The sequence below is a fragment of the Hordeum vulgare genome, chromosome 3H, assembly GCF_904849725.1.
Source record: "Hordeum vulgare subsp. vulgare chromosome 3H, MorexV3_pseudomolecules_assembly, whole genome shotgun sequence".
Classification (NCBI taxonomy): domain Eukaryota; kingdom Viridiplantae; phylum Streptophyta; class Magnoliopsida; order Poales; family Poaceae; genus Hordeum; species Hordeum vulgare.
The window spans coordinates 394,902,939-394,917,214 of record NC_058520.1 but is presented as its reverse complement, the minus strand read 5'-3'; positions in this window follow the sequence as shown (position 1 = coordinate 394,917,214).

Here is a 14,276-nt window from a genome sequence, read left to right as displayed (position 1 = left end):
AACTCCCGGACACCGGAGGAATATCTTGTGTGTATCAAACATCGCAACGTAACTGGGTGACTATAAAGGTGCTCTACAGGTATCTCCGAAGGTGTATGTTGGGTTGGCATGGATCAAGACTGGGATTTGTCACTCCGTATGACGGAGAGGTATCTCGGGGCCCACTCGGTAATACAACATCACAACAAGCCTTGCAAGAAATGTGACTAAGGAGTTAGTCATGGGATCTTGTATTACGGAACGAGTAAAGAGAATTGCCGGTAACGAGATTGAACTAGGTATGGAGATACCGACGATCGAATCTCGAGCAAGTAACATACCAAAGGACAAAGGGAACAACATACGGGATTAAGTCAATCCTTGACATAGTGGTTCAACCAATAAAGATCTTCGTAGAATATGTAGGAGCCAATATGGGCATCCAGGTCCCGCTATTGGTTATTTACCGCAGAGTGTCTCAGGTTATTGAACCCGCGGGGTCTGCACCCTTAAGGTTCGATGACGTTTCGGTATAGTTGAATTATTGATCTTGGTAACCGAAGGTTGTTAGGAGTCCCGGATGAGATCCTGGACGTCGTGAGAGTTTTCGTAATGGTCCGAAAATGAAGATTGATATACAGGAATGTTGCATTTGGCTTTCGGAAAGATTTCGGGCATTACCGGTAAAGTACTCGTAGGGACGAATGGGTTCCCGGGTTTTAGTGGGAGGGGCCACTCACCCGGGAGAGGACCTAATAGGCCTATGGGTGGTGCAGCAGCCCTTAGTGGGATGGTGAAGGCTGCCCAATAACCTATTTCGGCCAAAACAAAATAAAAAGCAAAAAGGAAAAAAAGGAAGGAGGCGGACAAGTGAGGAAGGAGTCCTCCACCAAACCGAATTGGAGGAGGACTCCTCCCTCTTGGTTTGGCCAAACCCTCCTACTTTGAGTAGGAGGCAAGGAAACCGTCCCTCTTGTTACACCTATATATAGTGGAGGTTTGAGAGGCTTTTTGGACCCCAAGCCATAGTGCAGCCCTCTCTCCCTCCACCACTTCGTGACACCCCGTAGCTAGTTTGATACGGCACGACGAAGCCCTGCCGGAGTAGCTCCACCAACATCACCACCATGCCGTCGTGTTGCGGGAGAATTCAGCTACCTCTCCGCCCCTCTTGCTGGATCAAGAAGGCGGTGATCGTCATCGAGATGTACGTGTGATGAACGCGGAGGTGTCGTCCATTCGGCACTAGACCGGGACCGGTTGTGATGGGATCGTGGGACGGATCGTGATGAGATCGCGGGACAGGCTGCGATTTGGACCGCGAAGATGTTCCACTACATCAACCGCGTTATATATGCTTCCGCTTAGCAATCTACAAGGGTATGTAGATTCACTCTCCCCTCTCATAGATGATCATCACCATGGATAGGTATTGCATGCGCGTAGGATTTTTTTTGTTTCCCATGCAATGTTCCCCAACAGTGGCGTCATGAGCTAGGTCTATGCATAGATGACATCTCAAGTAGAATACAAAAGAGTTTGTGGGTGTTGATGTCCTATTTTCTTTCCTCCTTACTCTTTTATTGATTCGGCGGTATTGTTGGATTGAAATGGCCCGGACCAACATTACTCGTACGCTTACTAGAGACCGGTTTCATCGACTAACATGCAACTTGTTGCATAAAGATGACTGGCGGGTGTTAGTTTCTTCAACTTTAGTTCAATCGGATTTGACCGAGGCGGTCCTTAGAGAAGGTTAAATAGAAACTTGCATATCATCGTTGTGGTTTTGCGTAAGTAAGATGCGATCATACTAGATACCCATAGCAGCCACGTAAAACATGCACCAATAAAATTAGAGGACGTCTAACTTGTTTTTGTATAGTATGCATGTGATGTGATATGGCCAAAGACATGATATGATATATTGGACGTATCAGATGATCAGGTTCTAATAGTTAAATATCGACTTGCACGTCGATGCTACGGCAACCGGCAGGAGCCATACGGTTGTCTGTAATTATTTTGGGCTTGGAGATGCTTTGCTTTGTCGCTAGTAGTAGCTTTAGTAGTAACAACATAGTTAGCGCGACAACCTCGATGGCAGCACAATCATGGAGATCATGATGATGGAGATCATATTGTGGCGTTGGTGACGATGTAATCATGTCGGTGCTTTGGTGATGGAGATCAAGAAGCACAAGTTCATGGCCATATCATGTCACTTATAATTTGCATGTGATGTTAATCCTTTTATACACCTTGTTTTGCTTGGGACGACTGTAGCATTATAAGGTGATCCCTCACTAAAATTTCAAGATAAAATTGTGTTCTCCCCGACTGTGCACCGTTGCGACAGTTCGTCGTTTCGAGACACCGCGTGATGATCGGGTGTGATAGACTCTACGTTCACATACAACGGGTGCAAAACCGTTGCACACGCGGAACACTCGGGTTAAACTTGACACGCCTAGCATGTAGAGACATGACCTCAGAACACAAGAGACCGAAAGGTCGAGTATGATTCATATAGTGGATATGATGAACATGGAGATGTTCACCATTGAAGCTAAACTCAAATCACGTGATGATCGAACTTGAGTTAGTGAATTTGGATTGTGCGACACTCGAATGACTAGAAGGATGTCAATATGAATGGGAGTTCTTAAGTACTATGATTAATTGAACTCATTATCATGAACATGGTCAAAAGGTCTTTGGAAATTATGTTGTACCTTGCTTTGTAGCTCTATTGTTTTTTATATATTCCTAGAAAAAAATTAGTTGAAAGATGATAGTAGCAATTATGCGGACCATTGCTGCACAGAAGGCTTATATCCTTAATGCACCGCTCGGTGTGCTAAACCCCGAACGTCGTTTGTAGATGTTGCAAACATCGAACATACAAATTTTTTATGACTACATGATAGTTTAGTGCATAATGCTTAAATGGCTTTGAATTGAGGCGTCGAAGACGTTTCGAACGTCACGGGACATATGAGATGTTCCAAGAGATGAAATCGGGATTCAGGCTCGTGCCCGTGTTGAGAGGTATAAGACGTCCGACAAGATTTTGTCTCTACGAAGTAAGGGAGAAAAGCTCAATCGTTGAGCATGTGCTCGGCTTGTTTGAGTACTACAATCGCTTGAATCGAGTGGGAGTTGATCTTCCAGATAAAATAGTGATTGACATAGTTCTCCAAACTCACTGCTACCAAGCTACAGAGCTTCGTGATGAACTATAACATATCAGCGATAGAGATGATGATCCGTGAGTTATTCGCGATGTTTGACACCGTGAAAGTACAAATCAAGTAGGAGCATCAATTGTTGATGGTTAGTGAAACCACTAGTTTCCTAAAGGGCAAGGGAAAGAAGGGATACTTCAAGAATGGAGAACCAGTTGCCGCTCTAGTGAAGAAACCCAAGGTTGAGACCGAACTCGAGACAAAGTGCTTCTAATATGAGGGGAACAGTCACTGAAGGAGCACTACCCTTGATGCTTGGTAGATGACAATGCTGGCAAAGTCGCCGAAAGTATATTGGGTATACATGATATTGATGTGTACCTTACTAGTACTCCTAGTATCACCCGGGTATTAGATATTGGTTCGGTTGCTAAGTGTTAGTAACTCCAAATAAAAGGTACGGAATAAACAGAGACTAGATAAAGGCGAGGTGACGATGTGTGTTGGAAGTGTTTCCAAAGTTGATGTGATCATCATCGCACGCTCCTTCTACTTTCGAGACTAGTGTTGAACCTAAGTGATGTTTGGTGTTTGCGTTGGGCATGAACATGATTGGATTGTGTTTATTGCAATACGGTTATTCATTTAGAGAGAATAATTGATATTCTGTTTACTTGAATAATACCTTCAATGGTCACGCACCTAATATGAATGGTCTATTGAATTTTGATTGTAGTATCACACATGTTCATAATATTTGATGCCAAAAGATACAAAATAGTAATGATAGTTCCACTTATTTGTGGCACTGCTGCTTGAGTCATATTGGTATAAAACGCATAAAGAAGCTCCATACTGATGGATCTATGGACTCACTCATTTTTGAAATGTTTGAGACATGCGGACCATGTCTATTGGTGTAAACGCATGAAGGAACTCCATGCAGATGGATCGTTTGGACTCACTTGACTTTGAATCACTTGAGACATGCAAATCATGCCACATGGGCAAGATGACTGAAGGCCTCGTTTTCCAGTGAGATGGAACAAGAAAGTAACTTGTTGAAAGTAATACATTTTGATGTGTGCAGTCCAAAGAGTGCAGAGGCACGCGGTCGATATCGTTATGTTCTTACTTCATAGATGATTTGAGTAGATATTGGTATATTTACTTGATGAAACACAAGTCTGAATTATTGAAAGGTTCAAGTAACTTCAGAGTGAAGTTGAAGATAATCGTGACAAGAGGATAAAATGTCTACGATATGATCGTAGAGATGAATGTCTGAATTGCGAGTTTGGTGCACATTTAAGACAATGTGGAAATTGTTTCACAATGAATGCCACCTGGAACACCATGGTGTGATGCTGTGTACGAACGTCATAGCCGTGCCCTATTGGCTATGGTGCATACTATGATGTCTCTTATCGAATTACCACTATAGTTTTTGGGTTACGCATTAGAGACAACCGCATTCACTTTAAATAGGGCACCATGTAATTCCGTTGAGATGACACCATATGAACTATGGTTTGGAGAAACCTAAGCTGTCATTTCTTAAAAGTTTGGGGCTGTGACGCTTATGTGAAAAAGTTTCAGTTTGATAAGCTCGAACCCAAAGCGGATAAGTGCATCTTCATAGGATACCCAAAACAGTTGGGGATACCTCCTATCTCAGATCCGAAAGCAAAGTGTTTGTTTCCAGAAACGGGTCCTTTCTCGAGAAAAAGTTTTTGTCGAAAGAATTTAGTAGGAGGTTGGTGGAAACTTGATGAGGCTATTGAACCGTCACTTCAACCAGTGTGTAGCAGGGCACAGGAAGTTGTTCCTGTGGCGCCTACACCAATTGAAGGGGAAGATGATGATAGTCATCATGAAGCTTCGGATCAAGTTACTACAAACCTTGTAGGTCGACATGGTCACGTTCTGCTCCAGAGTGGTACGCTAACCCTGTCTTGGAGGTCATGTTGTTGGACAACAATGAACCTATGAGCTATCGAGAAGCGATGGTGGGTCCGAATTCCGACAAATGGCTCGAGGCCATGCAATCCGAGCGAGGATCCATGTATGAAAAAAAAATTGTGCACTTTGGAAGAACTACTTGATGGTCGTAAGACTGTTAAGTATAGATGGATCTTTAAAAGGAAGACACACGATGATGGTGAAAAGTCACCATTAAGAAAGCTCGACTTGTCGCAAAGATGTTTCCAACAAGTTCAAAGAGTTGACTATGATAAGACTTTCTCACTCGTAGCGATGCTAAAAGTCTGTTGGAATTATGTTAGCAGCTGTTGTTGGAAATATTCCCTAGAGGCAATGATATATTGGTTATTATTATATTTCCTTGTTCATAATAATTGTTTATTATCCATGCTAGAATTGTATTGATTAGAAACTCAAATACATGTGTGGATACATAGACAACACACTGTCCCTAGTGAGCCTCTAGTTGACTAGTTCGTTAATCAAAGATGGTCAAGGTTTCCTCGCCATGGGCAAGTGTCGTCACTTGATAACGGGATCACATCATTAGGAGAATGATGTGATGGACAAGACCCAAACCATAAACATAGCATATGATCGTGTTAGTTTATTGCTATTGTTTTCTCCATGTCAATGTATATGTTCCTATGACCATGAGATCATGCAACTCTCGGACACCGGAGGAATACCTTGTGTGTATCAAACGTCGCAACGTAACTGGGTGACTATAAAGGTGCTCTACAGGTATCTCCGAAGGTGTCTGTTATATGAATCCTTGGCATAGAGGTTCAACTGATAAGATCTTCATAGAATATGTAGGATCCAATATGGAGATCCATGTCCCGCTATTGGATATTGACCGGCGAGTGTCTCAGGTCATGTCTGCATAGTTCTCGAACCCGCAGGGTCTGCACACTTAAGGTTCAGTGACGTTTTGGTATAGTTGAGTTATGGGTGTTGGTGATCGAAGTTTTGTTTGGAGTACCAGATGAGATCCTGGACGTCACGAGGAGTTCCGGAATGGTCCGAAAACGAAGATTGATATATAGGAAGTTGGTATTTGGATTCCGAAAGGTTTTCGGGCATTGCCGGCATTTTACCGGGAGTGACGAATGGGCTCCGGGGCCACTGGGTGGGCCCACCACGCCCCAAGGGGTCCACATGGGTTTATTGGATGCTCAATAAGGCATAATGGTCTGACAAAGTCATCCAAGGAAAGCCCATGAGGAAAAAGTGGACAATCCAAAAGAGATGGGAAATTAAGGAAGGAGTCCTAATACAAGTGGAGTTGGAGGAGGACTCCTCCCTTCTCAACTTCAGCCGAGGCAAGGAGGCTTTCCTTGAGCCTCAAGCCTAGCCCCTCCCTACTCCTATATATACTAGAGGGTTTAGGTATTTTTGAGACACAACTTTGCCACGTGCAACCCTAAACCTCTACTACGTAGTTCTTCCTCTAGATCGGTTTTCTGCGGAGCTCGGGCAGAGCTGTGCAGTAATAAGATCACCACCACCACCGGAGCGTCGTCACGCTGTCGGGGAACTCATCTACATACCCGTCTCTCTTGTTGGATCAACAAGGCGGAGATCGTCATCGGGTTGTACGTGTGTGGAACACGGAAGTGTCGTCCGTTCGACACTTGATCGGGACGGATCATGAGACGGATCGTGGGACGGTTCGTGGGATGGATTGTGAAGACGTACCACTACATCAACCGCGTTCATTAACGCTTCCGCTTAGCGATCTACAAGGGTATGTGGATCCGATCTCCCTCTCGTAGATGATCATCACCATGATAGGTCTTCGTGTGCGTAAGGAATTTTTTGTTTCCCATGCGATGTTCCCCAACAATATACGCTTCCTCTTAGCGATCTACAAGGGTATGTAGATTCACTCTCCCCTCTCGTAGATGATCATCACCATGGATAGGTATTGCGTGTGCGTAGGAATTTTTTTGTTTCCCATGCTATGTTCCCCAACAGTTGTTGCATTATTTATGAAATCATGCGGATAGGATGTCAAAACATTGTTTCCTCGACACTTTCCTTGAGGAAAGGTTGTATGTGATACAACAAAAAGGTTTTGTCGATCCTAAGGATGCTAACAAGTATGCAAGCTCCAGCGATCCTTCTATGGACTAGAGCGAGCATCTCGGAGTTGGAATATACGCTTTGTTGAGATGATCAAAGTTTTTGGGTTTATAAAAGGTTTATGAGAAACTTGTATTTCCAAAGAAGTGAGTGGGAGCACTATAGAATTTCTGATAAGAATGTGTGGTTGACATATTGTTGATCGAAAATAATGTAGAATTTCTGGAAAGCATAAAGGGTTGTTTGAAAGGAGGTTTTCGAAGGAAAACATGGATTGAGCTACTTGAACATTGAGCTTTAAGATCTATAGAGATAGATCGGAACTCTTAATAGAACTTTCAAATGAATACATACCATGACAAGATTTTGAAGGAGTTCAAAATAGATCAGTCAAAGAAAGAGTTTTTGGTTGTGTTATAAGGTGTGAGTATTGAGTAAGACTCAAGACCCGACCATGGCAGAAGAAAGAGAAAGGACGAAGGTCGTCCCCTATGCATTAGCCGTGGGCTCTATAGTATGTTATGTTGTGTACCTCACCTGATGTGTGCCTTGCCATGAATGTGTCAAGGGGTACTGAAGTGATCCAGGAATGGATTACTGGACAACGGTCATAAGTTATCCTTAGTAACTTGTGGACTAAGGAATTCGTGTGCATAGGAAAAAATTTGTTTACCATGCGACGTTCCCCAACAATAGCATCATGAGCTAGGTTCATGTGTAGATGATATCTCGAGTAGAACACAAAAGAGTTTGTGGGCGTTGATGTTCAATTTGCTGCCCTCCTTAGTCCTTTCTTGATTCGGTGGTATTGTTGGATTGAAGCGGCCTGGACCAACTTTACTCGTACGCTTATGAGAGACAAGTTTCATCGACTAACATGCAACTTGTTGCATAAAGATGACTGGCGGGTGTCTGTTTCTTCAACTTTAGTTGAGAAGGTTAAATAGCAATTTGCATATCACCGCTGTGGCTTTGCTAAGTAAGATGCGATCATACTATATACCCATAGCAGCCACGTAAAACATGCAACAACAAATTAGAGGACGTCTAACTTGTTTTTGCAGGGTATGCATGTGATGTGATATGGCCAAAGGCATGATATGATATATTGGATGTATGAGATGATCATGTTGTAATAGTTAAATATCGACTTGCACGTCGATGCTACGGCAACCGACAGGAGCCATAGGGTTGTCTTTAAACTAATGTTTGTGCTTGCAGATGTGTTTACTATATTGCTAGGTAGTAGCTTTAGTAGTAATAGCATAGATAGCACGACAACCTCGATGGCGGCACAATGATGGAGATCATGGTGTGGCGCCGGTGAGGATGAAGATCATGTCGGTGCTTTGGTGATGGAGATCAAGAAGCACAAGATCATGGCCATATCATGTCACTTATGATTTTCATGTGATGTTAATCCTTTTATGCACCTTATTTTGCTTAGAACGGCGGTAGCATTATAAGGTGATCCCTCACTAAAATTTCAAGATCAAATTGTGTTCTCCCCGACTATGCACCGTTGCGACAGTTCGTCGTTTCGAGACACCACATGATGATCGGGTGTGATAGACTCAACGTTCACATACAACAGGTGCAAAACAGTTGCACACGCGGAACACTCATGTTAAACTTGACGAGCCTAGCATGTACAGACATGGCCTCGGAACACAAGAGACCAAAAGGTCGATCATGAATCATATAGTTGATATGATCAACATGGAGATGTTCACCGCTGAAACTATACTCAACTCACGTGATGATCGGACTTGAGTTAGTGGATTTGGATCATGCGCCACTCAAATGACTAGAGTGATGTCTTGAGTGGGAGTTATTAGTAATATGATTAGCTAAACTCAATTATCATGAACATAGTCAAAAGGTCTTTGCAAATAATGTTGTAGCTTGCGTTGTAGCTCTACTGTCTTTAATATGTTCCTAGAGAAAATATCGTTCAAAGATCATAGTAGCAATTATGTGGACTAGGTCCGTAAACTAAGAATTGTCCTTATTGCTACACAGAAGGCTTATGTCCTTAATTCACCGTTCGGTGTGCTAAACCCCGTGCGTAATCTGTAGCTGTTGCGAACATCTGACATACACGTTTTTGACGACTACATGATAGTTCAGTGCATAATGCTTAAACGGCTTAGAAGTGAGGCGATGAAGACGTTTCGAATGTCGCGGGACATACGAGATGTTCCAAGGAATGAAATTGGGATTTCAGGCTCGTGCCCTTGTTGAGAGGTATGAGACCTCCGATAAGATTCTTTGTCTACAAAGTAAGGGAGAAAAGCTCAATCGTTGAGCATGTCTCAGATTGTCTGACTGCTACAATCGCTTGAATCGAGTGGGAGTTAATCTTCGAGATGAGATAGTGATGGTTCTCCAAAGTCACTGCCACCAAGCTACTAGAGCTTCGTGATGAACTATAAATTATCAGGGATAGATATAATGATCCTTGAGCTGTTCATGATGTTTGACACCATGAAAGTAGAAATCAAAAGGAAGCATCAATTGTTGATGGTTAGTAAAACCACTAGTTTCAAGAAGGGCAAGGACAAGAAGGGATACTTCGTGAAACGGCAAACCAGTTGCTGCTCTAGTGAAGAGACCCAAGGTTGAACCCAAACCCGAGACTAAGTGCTTCTGTAATGAGGGGAACAGTCACTCGAGAAGAGCTACCCTAGATACTTGGTAGATGAGAAGGCTGGCAAAGTCGACAAAACTATATTTGATATACATGATATTGATGTGTATTTTACAAGTACTCCTAGTAGCACGAGGGTATTAGATGCCGGTTCGGTTGCTAAGTGTTAGTAACTCGAAATAAAAGTTGCGGAGTAAACGGAGACTAGCTAAAAGCGAGGTGACGTTATGTGTTGGAAGTGTTTCCAAGGTTGATGTGATCAAACATCGCACGCTCCCTCTACCATCGGGATTAGTGTTAAACCTAAATAATTGTTATTTTGTGTTTGCGTTGAGCATGAACAGGATTAGATCATGTTTATTGCAATACAATTATTCATTTAAAGAGAATAATGGTTATTCTATTTTCTTGAATAAATACCTTCAATGGTTTATTGAATCTCGATCGTAGTGATACACATGTTCATAATATTGATGCCAAAAAGATACAAAGTAGTAATGATAGTACCACTTACTTGTGGCACTGCCGCTTAAGTCATGTTGGTATAAAATGCATGAAGAAGCTCCATGCTAATGGATCTTTTTACTCACTCGTTTTTGAAACGTTTGAGACATGCAAACCATACCTATTGGTATAAACGCATGAAGAAACTCCATGCAGATGGATCGTTTGGAGTCACTTGATTTTGAATCACTTGAGACATGCAAATCATACCACATGGGCAAGATGACTGAAGGCCTTGTTTTTTCAGTGAGATGGAACTAGAAAGTAACTTATTGGAAGTAATACATCTTGATGTATGCAGTCCAATGAGTGCTGAGGCACATAGTGGATATCATTGTGTTCTTACTTCACAGATGATTTGGGTAGATACTAAAGTATTTCCTTGATGAAACACACGTCTGAATTATTGAAAGGTTCGAGTAATTTCAGAGTGAAGTTGAAGATCGTCGTGACAAGAGGATAAAATGTCTACGATATGATCGTAGAGATGAATATGTGAGTTGCGAATTTGGTACACAATTAAGACAATGTGAAAATTGTTTCACATCTCATGCCACCTACAACACCATAGTGTGATGGTGTGTCCGAACGTCATAGCCGCGCCCTATTTGATATGGTGCATAGTATGATGTCTCTTATCGAATTACCACTATCGTTTATGGTTTATGCATTAGAGACAACCTCATTCACTTTAAATAGGGCACCACGTATTTCCATTGAGATGACACCGTATGAACTATGGTTTGGAGAAACCTAAGTTGTCGTTTCTTAAAAGTTTGGGGCTGCGATGCTTATGTGGAAAAGTTTCAGCACGATAAGCTCGAACCCAAAGCGGATAAATGCATCTTCATATGACACCCAAAACGGTTGGGTATACCTCCTATCTCAGATCCGGAAGCTAAGTGTTTGTTTCTAGAAAGGGGTCCTTTCTCGAGGAAAAGTTTATCTCGAAAGAATTGAGTGGGAGGGTGGTGGAACTTGATGAGGTTATTGAACCGTCACTTCAACCAGTGTGTAGCAGGGCGCAGGAAGTTGTTCCTGTGGCGCCTTCGCCAATTGAAGTGGGAACTGATGATAGTGATCATTAAGCTTTGGATCAAGTTACTACAAACCTGTAAGTCGACAAGGTCGCGTACTGCTACAGAGTGGTACGGTAACCCTGTCTTGGAGGTCATATTGTTGAACAAGAATGAACCTACGAGCTATGGAGAAGCGATGGTGGGCCCAGATTTTGGCAAATGGCTGGAGGCCATGAAATCCGAGAGAGGATCCGTGTATGAAAACAAAGTATAGACTTTGGAAGATCTACTTGATGGTCATAAGACTATTAAGTACATATGGATCTTTAAAAGGAAGACAGACGATGATGGTGAAAAGTCACCATTAAGAAAAGCTCGACTTGTCGCAAAGATGTTTCCGACAAGTTCAAAGAGTTGAATATGATGAGACTTTCTCACTCGTAGCGATGCTAAAAGTCTGTTGGAATTATGTTAGCAGTTGCTGCATTATTTATGAAATATTGAACATAGGATGTCAAAACATTGTTTCCTCGACGATTTCCTTGAGGGAAGGTTGTATGTGATAGAACCAGAAGGTTTTGTCGATCCTAAGGATGCAAACAAGTATTCAAGCTCCAGCGATCCTTCTATGGACTGGTGCAAGCATCTCGGAGTTGGAATATACGCTTTGATCAAAGCTTTTGGGTTTATACAAGGTTCATGAGAAACTTGTATTTCCAAAGAAGTGAGTGGGAGCACTATAGAATTTCTGATAAGTATATGTGGTTGACATATTGTTGATCGGAAGTAATGTAGAATTTATGGAAAGCATAAAGGGTTGTTTGAAAGGAGTTTTTCAAAGGAAAACCTGGAAAGAGCTACTTGAACATTGAGCATCAAGATCTATAGAGATAGATCAAAACGCTAAATAGAACTTTCAACGAAATGCATGCCCTGACAAGTTTTTGAAGGAGTTCAAAATAGATTGGCAAATAAGAGTTCTTAGTTGTGTTGTAATGTGTGAATTTGAGTAAGACTCAAAGCTCGGCCACGATAGAAGAAAGATAAAGGACAAAGGTCATCCCTTATGCATTAGCCATAGGCTGTGTAGTATGCTATACTGTGTACCGCACCTAATGTGTGCCTTGCCATGAATCTATCAAGGGATACACAAGTGATCCAGGAATGGATTACTGGACAGTGGTCAAAAGCTATCCTAAGTAACTAGTGGACTAATGAATTTTTCTCAATTATGGAGGTGACTAAAGAGTTCGTCGTAAAGAGTTGCGTCGATGCAAGCTTTGACACTAATCTGAATAACTATGAGTAGTAAACCGGATTCGTGTAGTGGAGCAGTCATTTGGAATAGTTCCAAATGGTGCGTGGTAGCAGCATCTATAGGATGACATAGAGATTTTGTAAAGAACACACGGATCTGAAAGGTTCAGACCCATTGACTAAAAACCTCTCTCACAAGCAAGATATGATCAAATCCCATATCTGTATGGGTGTTAGGTTCATTACAATCACACAGTGATGTGAACTAGATTATTGACTCTAGTGCAAGTGGGAGACTGTTGGAAATATGCCCTAGAGGCAATAATAAATTGGTCATTATTATACTTACTTTCTCATAATAATCGTTTATTATCCATGCTACAATTGTATTGATTGGAAACTCAAATACATGTGTGGAGACATAAACAACACATTGTCCCTAGTGAGCCTCTAGTTGACTAGTTCGTTAATCAAAGATGGTCAAGGTTTCCTGGCCATGGGCAAGTGTTGTCACTTGATAACGGGATCACATCATTAGGAGAATGATGTGATGGACAAGACCCAAACTATAAACATAGAATATGATCGTGTCAGTTTATTGCTACTGTTTTCTCCATGTCAATGTATCTGTTCCTATGACCATGAGATCATGCAACTCCCGGACACCGGAGGAATACAAAGTGTGTATCAAACATGGCAACGTAACTGGGTGACTATAAAGGTGCTCTACAGGTATCTCCGAAGGTGTCTGTTGGGTTGGCATGGATCAAGACTGGGATTTGTCACTTCGTGTGATAGAGAGGTATCTCGGGGCCCACTCGGTAATAAAACATCACAACAAGCCTTGCAAGCAATGTGACTAAGGAGTTAGTTACAGGATCTTGTATTACAGAAGGAGTAAAGAGACTTGACGGTAACGATATTGAACTAGGTATGGAGATACCGACGATCGAATCTCAGGCAAGTAACATACTGAAGGACAAAGGGAATGGTATACGTGATTATATGAATCCTTGGCATAGAGGTTCAACAGATAAGATCTTTGTAGAATATGTCGGATCCAATATGGACATCCAGATCCCCCTATTGGATATTGACCGGGGAGTCTCTCAGGTCATGTCTGCATAGTTCTCGAACCCAGAGGGTCTGCACACTTAAGGTTCGGTGACGTTTCATTATAGTTGAGTTATGGGTGTTGGTGATCGAAGTTTTGTTCGGATTCCCCGATGAGATCCTGGACGTCACGAGGAGTTCCGGAATGGTCCGGAAATGGAGGTTGATATATAGGAAGTTGGTATTTGGATTCCGGAAGGTTTTTGGGCATTGCCGACAGTGTACCGGGAGTGACGAATGGGTTCCGGGGGCCCACTGGTTGGGCCCACCATGTCCCAAGGGGTCCATATGGGTTTATTATATGCGCAATAAGGCATAATGGGCTGACAAAGTCATCCAAGGAAAGCCCATGAGGAAAAACTGGAAAATCCAAAAGAGGTGGGAAATTAAGGAAGGAGTCCTAATCCAAGTGGAGTTGGAGGAGGACTCCTCCCTCCTCAACTTCGGCCGAGGCAAGGAGACTCTCCTTGAGCGTCAAGCCTAGACCCTCCCTAC